This window comes from Plutella xylostella, chromosome 22 (genome assembly GCF_932276165.1).
Source record: "Plutella xylostella chromosome 22, ilPluXylo3.1, whole genome shotgun sequence".
NCBI classification, from domain to species: Eukaryota; Metazoa; Arthropoda; class Insecta; order Lepidoptera; family Plutellidae; genus Plutella; species Plutella xylostella.
In genome coordinates, this window is record NC_064002.1 from 10073751 (window position 1) to 10087297 (window position 13547).

The window sequence follows — 13547 nt, forward strand, 5'->3', positions numbered from 1 at the left end:
CAAATATTTTCTATTGTAAAAAACAATAATGACAAATATTATGTGAAGAATTTTTACTGAGCGTATTTAAATAGAATTAATGTTATTAAATATTACAGGTATACATGCTCGTATTGTCAAAGTTATGTAAACGTAGCCTTAACAATGAAAGCCTCAATTTTTCACTACAGTCATTTCTCGCAACGTTGCCATATCTATCCACCATGAACCTCACAAAGGCTGCTGTTTTCATCTCTCTCTTCGTACAACAAACTTACACCTTCAGCTGAGACAACAAACTATTTAGCTTCGTGCTTATGTTCATGCATTCCTGTGGTTCTTTGTCTCTTTCTTGCACGAAGAATTGTTGTTTAATAGAGAAGGAAGCAAACAGTGGCTGTGTCACTGACTGCTCACACCGCGTTAGTACGGCCGCGGCGAACTCCGGCGCAGCAAGTATCAAGACCGTACGACACGTGCGGTCAATCGACTCTGTTTAATCGAATGAAAACGATACAAAAAATAGATAAAGTGACGTTTTTGTCATTCGAAAAAAAGTTTATAAGTGGCCAGGATTTTCAGTGGAAAGTGTTTACTGAAACTTTGTGTTTTGTTTGTAAGAGTGAGTGCCTAACTGAGTTTAGAGTCCCGTTGCCCGGCTCGTGATATCGGTAAGTTTGTTCTAAACACGCTTTTTTGTTGTCCCATATCTGTTGGCTCACGATTTTTTAAAACAAAACTTTTGTTTTTTTTGCCTGCAGTTAACATGAAAATTATAAAGCTTAAGCTTAGCTCTTTCATTCAATAACAATTAACAATCAAAAATAACAATGTGTAACTGTTGTTAATAACCGAGAAATTAAAATATTGCAGCGATCTTACGCCTCGGGTATTTTGAGGTCATCAGAAAGCACCAAATGTGATGAAATAGATTAGAGGAACGATTGTAATTAAAAGGAAATTATAACACCAAAAAATACGAATACCTAGTAAGTATAGGTATACCTACTTACAACGCCGATCTGAGAACTAAGGTCATCAAAAAAGTAGTTCGAGAGAGACCTTGTATGGAGCAAAAACCTTTAATCTGCAAGATTCAAATACTCATAATATAAAACCTTACTTAATTATATGCTTACCTAAGTAGTAGATAAAGGTTATTTGTTAAAGTTACAGGTATATTGATAAAAGTTTTATTCAGGTTTCAAGCATTTTTAAACCCTTAGCCTTATTACGAATTCATGGAATGGACTATGTCTGCATGGACCAACATTATGCTGTGCAATAAATATGGTAATGTTATGTCTGTGCTTAAAACTGAATCCTCGATTAAAGGAGATTATTATTCGTAAAAAAAATGTATAGTTAAGTACCTGCTTAGGCTGCGTTTATTTACTAGGTGCCTACCACGCGTTATAGGCCCGTAGCTAAAAATCATATCACTATTAAGAAATAATATGTGGGGTGGATATGTGCAAAACGATTTAATATAAACATTTTCTTGAGAATTTCAATATAACCTGACTTGAAAATTAAACTACATATGAAGATATTATTAATTATCTTTTTTGCAAACTATATGATGCTGACTTTAATTTTAGAATAATTTAGGAACAATAGACAGTGTGAATGAACTTAGCACGCAGATGATATTGAAGACTTGAACCAACGGAGCGGTGAGACAATTAAACTCAAAATGAACTCAAATGCCCAAGTTCAAGACATTTGCATGACTGTTATTGACGCGAACCAGTTACGGGCTTCCAACTATGAAATTAAATGTATCTTGTCTTGCTACGTTTTTGGCAACGGATACATGTACCTATGTAATCTATCTAGAGAAAAAGGCATAGAGCAAAGAGCAACCAACGTATTATCGATCAAACTTGAGTATTTATCAAACCTTCTTGACGGTCGAATGGTGTAGTGGTTAGTTACCCTGACTGCCATGCTGAATGTCCCGGTTCGATTCCCGGCTGGGGCAGATATTTGTTTAAAGACAGATATTTGTACTCGTGTCTTGGGTGTTCAAATTTATATTTAGTAGGTATGTATCTATCTATGTATTTGTTGTGTAGATATATCAGCTGCCCAACACCCATAACCCATAACACAGGTTCTGCCTAGCTTGGGGTCGGATGGCCGTGTGTGAATGTTCCCACATATTTACTTCTCATCTCTCATGTAATAAGTACATAATAAGATTTTTCAGTAGGAAGTTTTATGGTAACTATTTAGTATAAACTGTTACTTTGGAACCAAATAATCAGTATTGAAAATCGTGTCACCCACGACGCACCTTATATCTCACTCTTGAATGACAATGAGCGTTCATGTGATGATTATCATCTGATGAATCATGCATGGTGAGATGATCATTGGAACTCCATCATTGCTATTCAGTGTCGGCGCAGGCTAATAAAGGCTTTACGACGGGAAGACATGAAAGCCGATAGAGCTGAAATGTACATAAAAGATGAGGACAAAATGGGAGTGATATTTTACATTCCATTGATTCTGTTTAAAAAGGTTTGAAATGATTTTGTATTTCATTTAGTCAATTAGACGGGCGACAGGCTAAAATACTTCAAAACTTTGCCATGCACAAAAATATGACGTGTAGATAGTTTTATACCAATCATACCTAAATAGGCCGAATTCTAAATACGAGTAAAGTTAATGAACTCATTACCATGGCCAGTTGAACCGAATCGGAGGTATGAATAAAAGGCATTTTACGGTGGCATGCTTGATTGGCCCCGAGGGTAGTCCTGCCATCAGTTAGATTACTGATTAAAAAACCTGCCATCAGATTCGTCTATTATAAATGGACACCGTAATCATAGTGCCCCTGATTTCCTTATATAAGAAAGATCGTGTCATGTTTATGCCAATGCCCATATGCAATAGGAAACTATTTAAAAATCCACTCTAGTCTCCAGATTAATTTACATCCATGAGCGGCTATTTCTCTAGAAATCTGCTTTCTTCGGAGGAATAAAACCTTTTAGTTACTCGCTAATTGATCAAGGCGCCCACGCACGTACTTGTAGATAAGCCCTTTTACTTTTACCGCTGACTGCTGCGTGTCCTGGGTAACGACGAGGCTAACGAAGGGCACGGCCTAAGCTGGAGGAAACAGATTCGTCGCGATAAGATTCGATAAACAATCATTTCTTTACGAAAATAAACTAAAGGCATGTCTAAAGTAGTTAAGCAAAGGCATACTACGGATATTTTTGCATACACACATTACGATGATGTTAAACTTAGATTTTTGGTAAAATTTACGCTCTGATTGTTGTACGTTATATTTAATGTTGAATGCAATTAGGCAAGCTTGCCTACCGCTATAATGTCTTAAAATAATATGATGATGTGATTCTCGGCTGATACTGTGACAATTCATATTTATTAAAGGTGTTATTAACAATTTCGTGGATTAGTCAAAAAAGTAATTACAGTATGAATTTGCCATAATGAACTAACTTACATGAGATATCATGAGGTAAGGCGTGTATATAAAATAGGAATCGTGTTTTATGGACGCTAGCTTTGCCACAGGTCATCAGTGTATAGATAGGTACAACTATTGCCAATATGACATTGCCTGGCATTGATTGATTGACTGTTTTGGCAATCTCGGCTAGGGTTGTTTATAAGTTAGTTGTTGTTTATATTCATTTTAAGACTCATTTGGAGAAATTTCTTCTTTTCGGACACGATCGATGATGCATTTTTGTAGCTAGAAAGTGTCTACTTTTACTTTTTTCGAGTTTACGGAAATGTCGCTGACACTTTCTACGTAGAGTTTTACATACCTTCTACTAAATAGCAATCACTAAGTACGTACGTATACAGTAGGGGCAGTGCAGTATAATATACCTACTTTTTAAATTATGTCACAGGCAATGAAAAAGTTCCAGTCAGAAAAGCACCAAGTTATTTCCAAGCGCAAAAGGCTAGCTTAATGACGCCGTCTCTGCAATATTGAAGTACGTTTAAAGGCTTACCAACTATTATACTATTTTATTTATTTATTTATAAACACTTTATTGTATACTTAGAAAACACAGACTTTACAATAATGGGACTTAAAAGTATTGTATACAAAGGCTATGAAATGTACGAAAAAATTCAGGCCATTTAGTGTCCGAATTTTGAAGTGGAACTGTTTCTTTGCACGTGAGTGTATGATGCTGTGCTTTTTTAAATGTAGGTCTCTCTCTCTCAGCCTTCTGTAGTCCACTGTTGGACATAGGCCTCTCCTAACGATCGCCACCCCAAACGGTCACCCGCCATCTGCATCCAGCGGCTTCCCGCTACCTTCCGCAGATCATCAGACCAACGGGTTGGGGGGCGACCGACACGCCGTTTGCCGACACGGGGTCTCCACTCCAGAACCTTTCTACTCCAGCGGTCGTCGGCTCTGCGGGCTACGTGGCCAGCCCATTGCCACTTCAGCGTGCTAATCCTTTTGGCTATGTCGGTAACTTTAGTTCTCCTGCGGATTTCTTCATTACGAATCCTATCTCGCAGGGACACGCCTAACATAGCCCTTTCCATAGCACGTTGAGCAACTCTGAGCTTGTGGATAAGCCCTTTGGTGAAGCACCACGTCTCGGCTCCGTAAGTCATCACTGGCAACACGCACTGATTGAAAACGTTTGTTTTCAGACACTGAGGTATGTTTTCAGTGAAGATGTGTCGTAATTTCCCGAACGCTGCCCATCCGAGTTGGATTCTACGAGCTACCTCTTTATCGAAGTTGGATTTACCTAATCGGATCACTTGTCCTAGGTAGGGATACTGATCGACAACTTCGATGGTGACACCTCCTACAGTTACGGGCGATGATGAAACATGTTCGTTCGACATGACCTTTGTCTTGTCCATGTTCATTTTCAGCCCAACTTGTTTAGAGGCATCATTGAGGTCTGTGAGCATTTCGCCTAACTCCTCCAGCGTTTCCGCCATAATAACTATGTCATCAGCAAATCGTAGATGAGAGATATATTCGCCATTGACGTTAATGCCCAGTCTTTTCCACTCTACAAGCTTAAAAACATCTTCCAGTGCACAGGTGAACAGTTTCGGAGAAATAACATCTCCCTGTCTCACGCCCCTTTGCAACTGGATCGGTTTTGTGCTATGTTCGTGTAATCGAACTGACATTGTGGCAGCATTGTACATACATCTCAACACCTCGATATAGTGATAGTCTATATGGCACCGCTGAAGGGATTGAAGCATCGCCCAGAGCTCAATAGAATCAAAGGCTTTCTCATAGTCCACAAACGCTAGACATAAAGGTAGATTATACTCCTCGGTCTTCTGTATAACCTGCCGAAGCGTGTGTATATGATCTATGGTACTATAGCCTTTTCGGAACCCGGCTTGTTCGGGTGGCTGGAAGTCGTCGAGTCTTTGCTCGAGACGATTCGTAATAACTCTCGAAAACAGCTTGTACACATGGCTCAGAAGTGCAATGGGTCTATAATTCTTCAATAGGGCTTTGTTGCCTTTCTTGAAGAACAAAGTCACTACACTTCTGCTCCATGCCTCCGGGCTTGTGCCTTCGAGTATGACGGAATTAAACAGCCTCCGAAGTGCTATTAAAATCGGTCTACCGCCGGCTTTCAGAAGTTCTGTCGTTATTCCATCATCTCCCGGAGCTTTGTTGTTTTTTAGCTGTTTGAGAGCTATACTAATCTCGTCTAGACTGACGTCCGGAATATCTTCGGTATAGTGTCGGGTGAGTGGCGCTCGGCTGTCGTGAGCACCGCTGGTAATAGGGTTTTGTGTTGTGGTGTATAACTGTCCGTAGAATCTCTCAATTTCTCCCAGAATTTCGGGCACTGATGAAACGGTGTTGCCAGTGTCGGTCTTCAGTTGGGTCAACAGAGTCTGCCGAACAGGTCGATCTCTAGCAAAGACTTTGGAGCCCTTGTTTTGCTCTATTGCGTCTTGAATGCGCTTGCAATTGTAGCGTCTCATATCGCAACGTCTTGCTTTGGCGATCTGTCTGTTTAGACGTCTGTATTCGACCATATCAACTGAAGACTGCAACCTCATTTCTCTCCGTTCTCTTATGAGACTCAGAGTCCCATCTGAGAGTTTTTGAGGTCCTCGGTTGGTTCGGGACGAAAAATATTTCGATCCTACCTCTCGGACAGTTTCCACAAACCTATTATTTAAATCGTCAACTGTAACGCAATTCTCTAAACATATCAGGCGGTCGCAAAGCTCAGACTGAAAGCTTTCGGGATCCTGGATTTGAGCAGGAGTAGGGCGGAGCGTGGACTTCATTAGACGGGAGCGTTCTATTTTGCAGTTTATATTCAAAGTGCCTCTTACGAGTCGGTGATCGCTGCCGGTCTTAACCCTACTGATCACTGAGACATCATTGAATATGTGCTTCTTATCCGTCAATATGAAGTCGATCTCGTTTTTAGTCTTCCCATCGGGGCTAATCCACGTCCACTTCCTTTGTGGCTTCTTCTTGTAGAAGGAGTTCATCATATAGAGGCCCTCCTTCTCCAAGAAGTCAGCCAGCATTTGCCCACGATGGTTCCGGACTCCAAATCCATGTGACCCCACTTTCGTCTCGCCGCCTTCTTGTTTTCCGAGTTTCGCGTTAAAGTCTCCCATCACCACCGTGAAATGAGTAGTGAGCTTACGCAGGGCAGACGATACGTCTTCATACGCAAGTTCGACCTCATCATCGGTGTGCTTAGATGTGGGTGCGTAAACCTGTATGACCTTCATTGAGTATCGTTTAGATATTCTCAGGATGAGGTACGCAACCCGTGCCGACACACTTCCGATTTCAACGATGTTGTTGACGAGGGACTTGTTGACGATGAACCCGACACCCCCTTGGGACAGTTGGTCGCCCTCCCGGTGGTACAGCAAGTTTCCGGACTGGAGAATTTCCGTATCCTCTCCCTCTCGTCGGACTTCGGATAACCCTATAATGTCCCATTTTAGCTTGCTGATTTCCTCTTCCAGCTCCTCTATCTTCACGTCTTCCCTCAGTGTCCGTGCGTTATATGTTGCCAGGTGCAAGGGTCGGTTGGGCTGGTAGCCGACTCTCTGCCGGAGATTCTTCGCACCCCCTGCCCCGCCGTTACCGTGACCGCTACCGGAGTCCGGGATAGCGGGGCTGCCGGGGACTGGGGGCCGGGGCTTTGTTTTTTCCATCAGGAGGTTTATTTGCCATAATCACCGCGCTTGGCAGGCGTGTTGGTGATTCTCCTTTTTTACGGCGGGAGATCGCCGCCTCTGCTAGGAGAGGAGGTCGGGTCGATTTACCGCCGCCCGACATTCGGCGTTGTCACTCGTTAGCACCACCCAGGGGACACGTGTAGGGTAACTAGGGTTTGTACCTACGGACGTGAGCGACAAGCCCCCCGTGATGAGTACCTACAAATGTAGGTACTCATCACTATTTATGTATACACGTACTTGTTTTGGTTTTTTTCCCAGCTTGACGATTTTGGATATTCGTACGATGTTGGAAGGTTGACGCTTACCTATATAACGGAATGCAAGTGAGTCAGCGGATTTACACGTAACGAGACCCGACGAGATGCATATCTCGACGATGTCTTTGGTAACATGTCGTAAAAATGTTAGTGCTAATATTTAACTATCTTAAGATTTTACAAGGAAGTCTTTTGTTGAACCGCTAGAATGGTTCCCGTTGAAACAAAACTATAGTTATAAACTGAATTTGCTTCCGGATTTAACATACAATTAAAATGTATGTCAAAGGCTATTTGGTGTCCAAATTTTGACTTTATTTTATTAATATGTATATCACCGACACGCTAAGACAGAAAGTAAGTCATAGTAGAGGTTAGGTTTCCCGTTTAGCAACTCATAACCTTTTCCTGTAGTAGCATGGGGCGCTTTTATGACGAGACATAACTTTTGCATCGCGCTCACTCACAACGTGCAGCCTCAAGAGCGAGCGCGACGGAGAACTTTTGTCACGTCTTAAATGCGCCCCGTACTAGCCCTTCTTCTGTGTCCCAAGTCTCCCAAGCAATCCAGCCACGCCACTTATCGTGTTAGAGAACAGTGCCGGCACAAAAAGCCGTCCTTCCACGCAGAAGACGGTAATCTTCGAACAATACTAGCTCTTACAGCTCAAGTGGAGTTTTTGCCGCGACTGTACAGTCAGCTAAAGATATAAGTATGCCATCTCAGAGCTAACACTTAAATTTTATGATCCACTGACGGGTCATACGGGCCATGAAAAATACTAAACCTATACGTACAGAAATTGTTTGTATGCGTCCATAAAATATTATTAATATATTAATATCATTATTGCACCTATGAATCATAGGATCAAACATAAATCTCTGGGGTGGCACACATATCACTTTGGCTGAATGTACGTCTGCTTCCGAAAGACAATGCCCTTGTGTGAGTTCATGAGACTTAGTTATTGTTATTATTGTTGTGCAAACGGGTTTATTGCTTTACTAAGTCGGTGAAAAATTGAGCTACATATATGTAGCAAATTATGAACGCTCCAGGCTCTGCGGATTAAGATCAAATATATAGGATAAATTTTGCAAATAATTACTTTAACTTCGGAAATATTAAAAATATTCAACAGTGCAAACAACTTAAGCCAGCCAGCCAACCCAGTAGGTTTATGCAAATGTAGGTATATGCTAGCAAGTCTTTCAGTACATAAACACATTACATAATGCCTATTATGGTATTTAACTGTGTCAAAGCCAAGACACTATTTATTGGTGTGTCAGAAGAGGCAAGTGTGTCAGCCTTCTTACACGCAATACTCAATGTAACCTCAGATTTTCACTACAGTTCAAAAGAAGTTGTTAAAAATTTGTGTAAGTAAGTAAGTACCCACTTACTAAATTGTGTATCTAAAATAGGCTCACACAGGGTTTTAGCAATATAGGTAAGTATATGAGGACTTTAAAACATCAAAGCCAAAAATCTCCCCGTACTCTAATAAATCACGAGATCTACAACGTTGGTATAAGTACATTGTTTCTGGATGTTCCCGAATAACCGATTGCTTAGTAAAACTATATAAACTCTAAAGAAACAACACATATTATATTTGTTATGATATGAAGCAGCCTATACTTACCATCCTACCTATGGATGCCATTATCGTGATAGTGGGTATTTCTGTCACAGTCAATGCGGGTGCCACATACTTATAAGTAGGGTGACATACTTAAAACTTATCGTCAACCGATTTTAAATTGCCTTACACACTGTATTCCCTCCTTCTAGGCACCCTAGAAGCTAACTAGACAGTTAATAACTTGTACAAATCTGTAGAAAATATCTCTGTTCCGTAACAATATGTAGAAATGAGGACAAATTGCTCTGTAGTAAGTAAGATGTGAGTCAAATGCGATAGTAATAAGAGGTTATGTGCATTCCATAGACTCGCATATGACAACAGTATAGAATGATGAAGATAGATGCGGTAAGATAAAGCCAAGCATTTGTCTTGTACGAATGATGAAAGTTAGTCGACTCTCTATTTTTGCTGTAAGAAACCTTGCACATATATTATTATTATATATAAAAGCTAGTCCACCAACCCGCACTTGGCCAGCGTGGTGGACTAGGCCTAAACCCTTCCTTCACTGGAAGGAGACCCGTGCCCCAGCAGTGGGGACGTAATGGGTCGTGATGATGATAAAAGCTAGTGCAACAATATTTCGTTTACTACTCAAATCAGCGGTTACTTAATTGTTAACACGTTAATAACAGATATGAATTACCAAGTTAAAATGTGTTTAATAATGACATTACGTAACATTTTAACATTACTGTTCACCTGTCATTGAACCCAAGTTTAGTTAACACTTCATTACACTTGATTATAGTCTTTCAGGCCTTGCTGCCTCTTATAATTATAATGTTATAAGTTTTGTAGCCCAAGTGTGTAATTAAGTAACTTTGCGTGCCATGAAATTATAATATAATAAAATACCTAACTAGCCTTTTCAATTAGTAATAACATAAAAAATAAACGAAAATACATAAGAGGTGAAATAAACTTAAAAGTGTTCCAGTCCTATATCCATTTAAGTAAAAATTGTGATAGAGGCCTTCTTATGCAGGTATTCCCACAGTGATCGCAGGAAAAGCTACTGATTTGTAAAATATTACGATTTTTATATCTGTTGAGGCCTATATAGGATGCCTAGGTATAAACGATTGTTGGCTGATGATAATGTCTGGATAAGTATCTCTATCACGTTGAACGGGACAAGTAGCCATTGTTCCGCTGTCCTCACATTTAATAACCATGAAGGATGCGCTGTTGATCATGCAGAAAAAAACTCACTCCATTCATTTTGGGTTGTCCTTTGTTACCTCATTTTCAAGAACGAATGTCGAACATATCACCTTTATGAACTTGAAATAGAGTTCAGATTGTTCAGAGCGATATCTGGTCAGCGAAATTCACGGGACAACCAAAACATTTCATAATATCTGATGGCCGTAGCTGTGGCTTTGTTTCCCAATGCCAGACCTGACTTTAGTGTTAAATCGTAAACGAAGTTAAATCATGTTCAATGTGGAGAAAAACTAAAAGCTAATTACAGATGGCGCCTTAGGCGACTGTGCCTAATTCCCCAGTTCCTATTGGTGGGTTCAGTCGCCATTTTTTCCCCCCATTGATGTAATTGGTCAGAACCAGAAAGGCACACGCTGGTGCTGCCATAGTTTCACTTGGTTTTCTTCCCCATTGCACCTGAATTTTCAACGAGACATACAATGTTCATTATTTCATCAAAGCCTCATGTCACCCGAGTAACTTCGGATTACTAATCGGAATTACTAAGTAGTATGTGCTCAGAGATCATAAACTCATTATGTATAGGCTTAAGAAACATATTGTTTGCATCACTGTGCTGCCTACCACGCGATCCGACATCGTTGTTGACGTAATATTAGGTATTTGATGATTTCACGCCTCCAGACTAAACCGTCTGCTTCGATCGAAATTTAAAAATAAAATTACTTATAACAAATCATTGATCATCCTGCCAATTGCCATTACACGACTGCCGATTGGCTAAGAATTATGCGATAACGAATCGTGATAAAGCGCTACTAATGTGAATCATATCTTATTGGGTTTATATCCTTATTGAATTAACTTCGGTATACCGATTATGTGTGTTATAGTTACAGATTAATGGTTAGGAACTTATTGCTCATACAAAAGAGTTCAACGGGGTGCTAAGGCTTTCGGGAATTTATGGATGAGTAAATTTATCGGTGATTACGTAGTTTTAGTACACATTTTATATAACTAATTGAAAACCCTTTTTTCATAATGGTTAAAAAGTTTTAAAACGTAATAGCTAAATTCAGAGACATTTCTAACATCTCACCTCCATACCATTTTATTAGTCCCCTAAGGTCCGCTTGAATAACTGATAACCGGAAATGTAAAGGAGTCCCATTAATGATGGCTACTTCCGGTATATTTGGCGCTATTTGCTTCCTCCTGTTTGAATATCGAACACTCTTTGTTACGTGGAATACATTTATCGGACCATTGACCGTTCATTATGTTAACCCGAAGACCATTAACCGATCATGTAATATGAGAGGAACTAATTGTAGTTATACGTAGTATCAGTTTACTCAAGTAAACGAAAATTGCGGTCATAACAAAAAAATATGTTCGAGATGGGTTTTTTTTAGATTAATTTGATATAATACAGAAAGGTTAAACTACATTTAATACCTGTTTGATCGTCTTTGCTTTATAAAAGTTAAATAACATTGCGATCTATTGGACATCGTACAGCGATGCTGCCAGTATGATATTTAGGTGACTGCTTCTAGTAACATTGCTATTCTTCGACCAGTTTTACTGGTTTTTTCCTCGCATTCTCAGTGAGATGCTCCTCCGCTTTTCTCCTTATGGAAATAACTGGTAGCTGGACTGGATCAGTAAAAGTGATATTCAATTATTTTACCATATTCTAGGTAGGAAATAAGTATTTCTTTGAGTAAATAGAACCATATCGCCATATTAATTATATCATTTAGGTACTCGTACTACTACCTAAACAGCACCTATGATCATGTTTATGTTTAACATAATAAGTTAATAAGTAGCTTCAAAATTGCTACTTCTGTTTGACCAGTGCCATTTTTGTTGCTATTTTTATCAGCGTACAGACAAACACAGGTTTCTCTACATTGATTCTAAAAGCGAAAGCGGATCTAGCTTCACCACGGACACTAATCTGTGATTCGGAATTAACATTCGATGTGCGTCCAGATAAAAATGTGAAACAATGGCGGCGGTTCCGGTCCGGCCACTCTTGCGCAGGCGCATGTTGCGTGTGCCGCTAGCCTAGGAGCTATCCCGGTGGCGCAACCTACCTGTGTGAGTGGTAAATGTGTATGTAATCTATGGTATCAAGATTCCGAAGAAACGATGTATTGGTTTTGTTGCGAAAGATGCGTTCTACAGGGAGTATAAAGGTAAAAAGGGTATACTAAGCCGAAAGGGGGTGACTCAGGGGATCACACTGAACAATTTTTGTTGGTCACGTAACTGTTTACTACCCATGGAGAAGCAATTGTTTTTTGCGAATTGTCAAAACTCGTAAAACAAAAGTTGTTCAGAATGAACCCCTGAGTTACCCGCTTTCGGTTAGTACTTATACCCTTTTTGTAAGACCCTGTATATTTTGTAGAGCCTAAGTTCAAGCTAAATGACTCCTCCGTTTTCAATATGGGAAGTAGAGGAAGCCACTATCACTAACTGTAAATCTAGTGTGTATAAGTGCTTAAATTAAATAATATCACAATAAACTTGTACATTTTTATAGTCCCATTGTATTAAGTAGACCCAAGTCATGTGTGCGGTTTCATTTCTTTAAGAACAATTATTCAGCTTCAAATTAGATTAAGATACCGTAATCCTTTGTAGCGGTTATCATGTATGCTGGACAAAACTAGTTCCTTATTTCATACTGCACAAGAGTTATAATTTCATGAAAAACGTAGTGCGGGCTTTGGTTAACGTGAGAAAAATGCATTTTCGACTGAGTACAGAAGGAAGACTGACGATATTATTTAAACAATTTGTCTAATTAAGTCTGTACAGCCTTGGAAGAATGATGCCATAGCGGCTGGCTGCTTGAATATAAGACAATTGATTCTCACAATTACAATCTGGCGGTTTTAAGACCAACATGTCGTCTGTACCTTCCAGCTTCAATCTAAGAAGGTATATTTATCGTTTACAACTGTACACGTACTTCACTTTTGATTAAATTAAGGTATCTACTTTGTACTGCTAACGGTATAAGATATCCACACAAGCAGATAAAATCCTGAAATTATGGTATAGTTATGTGCACAAATTATAACTGCATAGTCTTCTTTACCTTCCTTAGTTAACCTACATTTTATCGATGTCTGAGTAAGGTATGTGGCGCTAGGTGAACTACTATAATCAACTTCACAATAATTATAGTATTGTATGTATAATATGTATTATTATTTTTACACATTACACTAAT

General features: G+C 39.5%; 1 protein-coding gene across 1 annotated transcript in view; it reads left to right on the plus strand.

Moving 5' to 3' along the window:
* The first annotated feature begins 383 nt into the window (after positions 1-383).
* LOC105383008 (ATP-binding cassette sub-family G member 8) overlaps positions 384-13547 on the plus strand; it is a 51052-nt gene continuing 37888 nt past the window's right edge. Inside the window, exon 1 of the mRNA XM_038105319.2 lies at positions 384-650. The gene's annotated coding sequence lies outside the window, so the exon portion shown is untranslated. The remainder of the gene's footprint in view (positions 651-13547) is intronic.